This window comes from Lentinula edodes, assembly GCF_021015755.1.
Source record: "Lentinula edodes strain Le(Bin) 0899 ss11 chromosome Unknown C8R40scaffold_19, whole genome shotgun sequence".
Classification (NCBI taxonomy): domain Eukaryota; kingdom Fungi; phylum Basidiomycota; class Agaricomycetes; order Agaricales; family Omphalotaceae; genus Lentinula; species Lentinula edodes.
In genome coordinates, this window is record NW_025764325.1 from 165595 (window position 1) to 173519 (window position 7925).

Below are 7925 nucleotides of genomic sequence, written 5' to 3' on the forward strand. Positions count from 1 at the left end.
AGGACTTGCGTTCCCGTTGTTGTTGGTGTTCCATATGCGTTGTTGTGTACCGATTGGTAGTGATGGTCGTCGATGATCATGGGAAGTTGAAAGGAAGCGTACCAAGGAAATCATTCACATGATGCAAGTCATGAATTCTGAAGAAATTTTGCTAGTCTTTTGCTCTCGAACCTGTTAAGCTTACTGCAGTTTTATCCTCAACCACATTGTATCATATCGTAGACGGCTCTTGGTTGTGGTTTTTGAATGAACACTACAAATATTGCCTTAATCTCTAGATCAGACTCAATAAAAAACCCGAAGACTGGTCGGACTCCTGTTACTGTTAGTTCGAATCAGGTTGAACAGCTCTGAATACAATCATAGCCTCTTCCCACATAATATTGTTTGCCTTTCCAATTCAACTCATAGCATGGCAATGTGTGGAGGCACTACCGCTCACTTAGCTGAAAAATAACTTCTACTGCGCTCTATTTGTAAAATTCCATTTATTTGTCCAGCCAGGCCCATACTACAGTCGGGGACAATCAAACCCGACAAGTCTGTAATCAGCCGATAGCGGCCGAACGAGAGTTTTTTGCAGAAAACTGATGGCAGATTCAGATTCAGAACGATGAAATACGTCTAAAAACGCACCTCCGAAGTTTTTCCCACGACGTTTTAGGTACGGCCAATTTTTTGGCAGTTTTCAACGCATCTTTAGACCCCTTTTGACAAGGATTTCCACTGATTTTCAAAAACTTCTGAGGTAAAAGTTGACCCTAAGTGGAGTAGGCGGGAGGGTCGAGCTTGAATTTTGTTTTTGATCATTTTAACACTCGGTCCGGCGGATTCTCAGGGTGATAAGTTCCATGAGAAAATCACATTTTACAGTGTCCATTGTAAATTCCATTCAGTAGCACAGTGTCTCAGCCTCAGCATCAAGTAAGTACACCATAGTAGACAAGAAATTGAGCCTTTGAGGCCAATGTGCTACTCTTTAATGGGGAATCTAGTAATATTGCATCATACAAAGTCTGAATGGAATTCTGGTAGGCCTACAGATACATGGCTATTACATAAATAAGTGGAAGCTTGCCAGGGCAACTGACAAGCAACACTAGAGAGAGACTCACAGACAACAGGTAAAGGTGAGTTCAACAATACAATCACAGTTGTCTTATCATCAATTAAGCATTAAGTGCCTACTCTAACAATATCTTTTGCACTTGTTTTTTGTGGATACTACTATCTCATCCTATCCTATCCATGTTAATGTTGGTTAAGAATGCATGGATGCCCGAGTCAAATATCACTGGCAGTTGTACTTATGGAAAAAGAATTTTTATCTTCCTTTCAATATATCTCTCAGTGCGTGATATTGTGATCAGTGGATTGTCTACGTAGATGGTTCATAAAGCTAAGTGTTTGTTCCTCAGTGTTACTAACTATCCTTCTCTTAGACTATTCCTGGGACTCTAATAGTCACAAAGACCATTCTCCCCTAAGCTGATACAGGACCCGACTGGATTCCTTTGCAGGTCCTTGCTTGGACTGAATAACCTTTCTTTAACATCAGTTCAGTTTTGTGACATTTTTGAATTCCAGACTCAAGAAATAACAATAGCCTGAACTTGAGAAAATTGAGTCTGGCATTGTTTACTGAAACACATAGCAATCTTTGGAACTCATACAGTAACACATATTCATAGACCACCCTGTATGGGTAAATCTGGTATATGCTAGACTCTAGTATGTATACTGAGGCTTTTTGTGCTCAGAAAATCGAATTCAATGTGCAGAGTATATATGAATATTTCCAGCATTTTATTGGATATCTGCTGACCTAAGTAAATATGGGGAAAAGAAACAAAGATAGATAAAGTATCTTCCATCAAAGAGGATTGAACTCTAGAAGTTACGAGGCTGTAGTTTACGGAAGTATCATCCTTATATACGGCACTCCATACAAAATTAATTTCTATATATGGTAGGAGTTTCTCCTTATTCGGACAAAAGTAACACTGAGTTGAATTGTATTGATTTTCTTGTGACCGGCATGGGATATCACAAGACTGTGACTCTGTCACAATTATTTTTTCTCGTCATCTGCAAAACCTGGATATTCGGTTAAGGGCTGAGAGCAGATCCCAGTGTTGAAAGCACCGAAAGCAACATGCTCTGGGTGCTTTCACTGCTGGGAAGTGCTCTCAACCGCTTTCAGACCCTTAGCCGAAAATACAGGTTTTGCAGATGGTCTTACTCAGTTATTCCCTAGCTACTGTAGTTTATGTGACTTTGCTTTTATTTTGTTCTCAAAAAACATTCAATGTCGGTGCCTGTAAGGCGCCCCATGTATTTGATTCCATAATATTTAATAACCCTCAAAAAAAGAGCCGAGTTTCTGCCATGCACGGTGGTGCAGTGGCCTGCAATCGCATGTTACAATTAGCCCATATTCATCAATAGATCCAATATTTCCACTGTGGCTTACACTTACCAAGGTCTATAATATACATATCATCTATGTTGTGTTTGCCTGGATTGGAATATTCAGTAGCAGACAAGAGGATTGAGGCATGCCAGGGCAAGCCACTGAACTAAATTTACAGTGGTGGTAAAAGCGGAATTACATACGAGAAATTGCCGGACCGAGTATTCAAATGATCAAAAACAAAATTGAAGCTCGACCCTCCCGCCTACGAGACCCTAAGCTACTTCATTTCATATCTGAGCACTATGGAGGTCACTGAAAGGTATAATAAGGGAACAATTGATTAGAATTTCTGTTAAATTCTACCCACTTCATTTCCCTCTGTATGTCCGAGCTGCTGCAAGCATCACATGACAGAGCATGTGAAGCTTTCCCACCCTTTTGGCAGATGGGAAACTTCATCAAAGCTGTTGTGGCACATGAGGGTCTCGTAGGCGGGAGGGTCGAGCTTCAATTTTGTTTTTGATCATTTGAATACTCGGTCCGGCAATTTCTCATGATCGAGATCATTATTCCTCTCATCTGTGCTTTGTGCTTGTTTCTGTGCTTCTTCGCTCTGCTACGGTCACTCCTAGGCGTATCCGGACCTCCCGCCTCCCGCTTCCTGCCTCGTCGCGACATTAGGTCGAGATCTTCTACTTGTACCATCAGCTTGGTGAGCTGATCTTACAAGGCACCCACCACGTCTACCTTCGGAGTCAACGTCGATTGCTCCAACCACTTTCACGCGCTTGATACTGTAACCAACACCACTTGCTACTGGGACGCTGAAGAAGAAGAGTGGGAACCCTGCTCCAGACAACCGTGCCCTAATCGATACGAGAACACATTTGACGCAAGTCCGACCGACCGTTACCAACCCATCCACAGACCAGCACCACCTGCCAGGGTAGGACGAATCAGTACTCCTACTACTTCCACTCCTGCACCTCCGCTAGCATCTGCGGAACCATTAGCTCCTGCTGTCACTGAGACCACAGCCGACCCCGATATCGAAATACAATCAATCCCTGAAGAAGACATGTCCTCAGCACAGGACGTTCGAGACGCTATTACAGAGCTTACAAAAAACCAGGCTAAGCTCCAAGACGTGGTCTCTGAGCTAGTAAGTGGCCTCAGCACTACCAAAAGTGTTGGCAAGCCACAGAACTACAATGGAAAGCGAGGAGAAGATGCCCGGCGCTTCCTAGCCGCCTTTGAGCTGTGGGCCAACTCTATCCCTGCTCTCTCCACGGATCGTAAAAAGAAAATCACATCCGCCATTACATACCTTGAGGGGGATGCAGCTATCTGGGCCACTCCTATCTCCGAAACAATTAATAGATCAAGTATAACTGGCTCAGGAGTACCTTTCCCATACGATACATGGGAAGAATTTGTTACAGCTTTCAAAACACGTTTTGAGACCACAGATGCCTCGGCCGATGCCAAGCAGCTCCTTAAACGGCTCTACCAGAATAGGACCACGGTGGGAACCTATGCCTCTACCTTCCAACAGTACGCAGACCGCACTGGCTACTCAGACAAAGACTTACGAGACCGGTTCTACGATCACCTTGCAGATTGAGTAAAAGATGGTCTTGTATTCACAACCCGCCCCACTGGCTCCCTTCAGGAACTGATTGAAGCAGCCATCGACGTAGACAACTGACAAATTACTCGAGCGTGGGAGCAAGGAAAGAAACTGGTCGATGATGGAATCCTGACCAACTTTAGACCCGCCACTGTTGCGACCCCATTCACTGCGCCTACTCGAGACCCAAATGCTATGGACATTGATGCCACCACCACTCGATCTCCTGATGCCTTTCGTCGCTTCATGATAGGACGATGCTATGGATGTGGATCTAAGGAACATCGCAAGGCCGATGGCCACCATGAGCGAGACATCTGTCGACACTGTGGCCTCAATGGCCATGTAGAGGCTGTATGCCGTCGTAAGTTCTTAGGACTCCCTGGAAGGAAGGCTACTACCATTAGTGCTACCAGCATTCCGGATACAACTCAGTCTGCCGCTCCCGGTACCATCATTGCTGCTACACCAGATCTTGCCGCGCTACTAAAGGAACTTGCAGCCAACCAGCAAGTTCTTGCTGGGCAAATTGCCGAATTACACAAGAATTTTTAAATTGGGAACCCGCCACCGCTGCAGCGTCGTTCCCCAAGTCGTACTCAAGATCTCCACCGTCTGTATATGCCTCTATCACCTCCTGTACTATTAGCGCACTAGAATTCAATGATATATCCCATTTCCGTGTGCCCATAGAGCTTAAAGGACGATTCCGGAGTACAACAAGTGCAGCTATGATTGATTCCGGTGCCACTGGTCTCTTTCTACACCAAAAATTTGTCAACAAGCATCATATCTACGTTCGATCCCTACCCCGCCCCATTGAACTCTATAATATTGATGGAACCGCTAATTTAGCAGGACGGATCACTCATTCTGCTCGACTTCTGGCCAAGGTGGACCAAAATCAACCCCAGATCTTAGAATTCCTAGTTACAAACATTGGATCTGAAGACGTAATTTTAGGGCTCCCTTGGTTACGTAAGGTCAACCCTGACATCAACTGGCGTGATGGGCAGATCCAGATCCCTGCAAAGCCAAAGGTCCAGCATCATGTAGCTATCGAGGAGATCCCAGAGCCCAAAGAACCCAATGTGGGAGGAAATACAGAACAAATCCTAGAACCTAACAGAGCAGAATCAAATGGCCTTCCTCACACTGTTGCAAGAACTGAACTGGGTCCGGAGACAGCTGAAACTGGCACGTCCTCGGAAGATGAGCTAGTCTTTGAGGAATCAGGAAGTCCACTGTATCGCCTGACTGGAAATCGCAAACAACGTCGTGCTTGGCTCCGTGCTGGGTTTATCCAAGAGGTAACAGAAGAGCTATGGTGCGCTGCCGGGTACACCTATTCCCAACAGCTTGCCGAAGCAGCAAATAAAGATAAACCCCAGAAAACATTCGAGGAGATGGTGCCTGAGCCATATCGGCGTCATGCGAAAGTATTTTCCGAGAAAGAATCCGAACGACTACCTGAACACAAACCCTGGGATCACGCTATTGACCTGAAACCCGACGCCCCCGAAACTCTACGCACCAAAATCTACCCCATGTCAGTAAATGAGCAGAAAGAACTAGATCAATTCCTGGAAGACAATCTCCGGAAAGGATATATCCGACCATCCAAATCACCACTTTCCTCACCTGTCTTCTTTGTAAAGAAAAAGGATGGCAAACTACGATTCATACAGGACTATCGACGTCTGAATGAATACACTGTCAAGAATCGTTATCCTCTCCCTCTGGTCGCTGACATCATCAATTGTCTACGACAAGCCAAATACTTCACCAAGTTTGACGTACGATGGGGTTACAATAACGTCCGGATCAAGGAAGGCCATGAGTGGAAAGCAGCTTTCTCCACTAACCGGGGACTCTTTGAACCACTGGTCATGTTCTTCGGCCTCACCAACTCGCCAGCTACGTTCCAGGCCCTTATGAACTCCATTTTTGCTCCTTATCGCGGCAGGAAAAGTAGCTGTGTATCTGGATGACATCCTCATCTTTTCCGCATCCCTACAGGAACACCGGAAAATAGTTCATGAAGTTTTGGAACGATTAGCCAAGAATGACCTCTACCTCCGCCCTGAGAAGTGCGAATTTGAACAAACCTCTATTGAATACCTGGGCCTAATCATCAGCGAGGGAGAGGTTCGTATGGATCCTGTCAAAGTTGAGGCGGTTAAGAACTGGCCAGCCCCAACCTGCCTCCGAGATGTCCGAGGATTCCTAGGCTTTGCTAACTTCTACAGACGCTTCATTGATGGATTCGCTAAAAAGGCACGAGCACTGAATGACCTCACCAAGAAGGGGGTGGGATGGTCTTGGGGTACCAATGAACAGGTAGCATTTGAGGCGTTAAAAGAAGCTTTTACCACCGCACCCATTCTAGTCCTCTGGGATCCCGACAAACCGACACGTATCGAAGTGGATGCTTCTGGGTTCGCAACTGGAGGGGCGCTATTACAACAGCAAGGAGATGGACTTTGGCATCCCGTGGCATTCCGATCTGCTTCCATGGACCCTGCAGAGCGGAACTATGAAATCTACGACCGAGAGATGTTAGCCATCATCGAAGCCTTGAAAGACTGGCGACACTTCCTAGAAGGACTCCCAAACCCCTTTGAAATTGTGACCGACCATCGAAACCTGGAATACTGGCGAACTGCACAGGATCTAAGCCGGCGACAAGCAAGATGGGCCCTGTGGCTCTCACGGTTTGACTTTACTCTTACACATAGGGCTGGTAAAGCAAATGCACAAGCTGACGCTCTCTCCCGAGTCTCTCAACTCGAGGTTATGGATGCTGATGACAACCAACAACAAATAGTTTTACGGCCAGAACACTTCCTCCGAGCTGCTACAGCCATCCTGTTCCAAAACCCCCTTGAAGAGCGCATTCGGAAGGCAAGCGAGCGAGAATCGGAGGTTCTTGAAGGACTACGTAAATTGAAGACACATGGACCCCACAAACTTGTGAATGGTTTAGCCGAATGGGAAGAGAAGGAGGGAATTGTCTATTACAAAGGCCGGGTGTATGTCCCACCTGATCCTCAACTACGCCGGGATGTTGTAGCACAGTGTCATGACGCACTCACAGCTGGTCACCCAGGAAAGCACCGCACCCTAGAGTTAGTCAGCCGACAGTTTTGGTGGCCTACGGTTCGATCATTTGTGGATAAGTATGTGGAAGGATGTGACAACTGTCAACGAAGACGTGTAAGGCCGCAGCCACAATCATCTCTAGAGCCTCTGCCTGTACCAGGAGGACCATGGCAGGACATCGGCGTGGACCTCATTGGAGAACTACCGATGACACAAGATGGACACAATGCGGCAATCACCTTCACAGACCATTACTCCAAAATGATTCACTGCTTCCCCACTACAACCGAACTGACTGCCGAAGGAGTTGCCGACTTCTATTATAAAGAAATCTTCTGACTTCATGGACTGCCCAGACGATTTATCTCTGATCGAGGACCACAATTTGCTGCCGACATCATGAAGGCCTTGCTAAAACGGTTGGGTATTGAATCTGCCCTGACAACGTCATACCACCCTGAAACAAATGGCCAGACCGAACGAGCTAACCAAGAAATCGAAAGATACATCCGGATGTATGTTAGCCGACGTCAGGATGACTGGGACCATCTTCTTCCTACTGCCGAATTCGTTATTAACTCTCGAGTACATTTTGCCCACGACAAAGCACCATTTGAAGTGCTCTACGGTTATACCCCAGAATTCTCCATCCCCATAGGATCCTGGAAGGAATACCCTTCGATCACAGATCGGCTAGATGCACTCCGCCATGCTCGGGAAGATGCAGAAGCCGCACTACGTATGAGCAAACAACGGATTGCAGATACAATTGCAGAA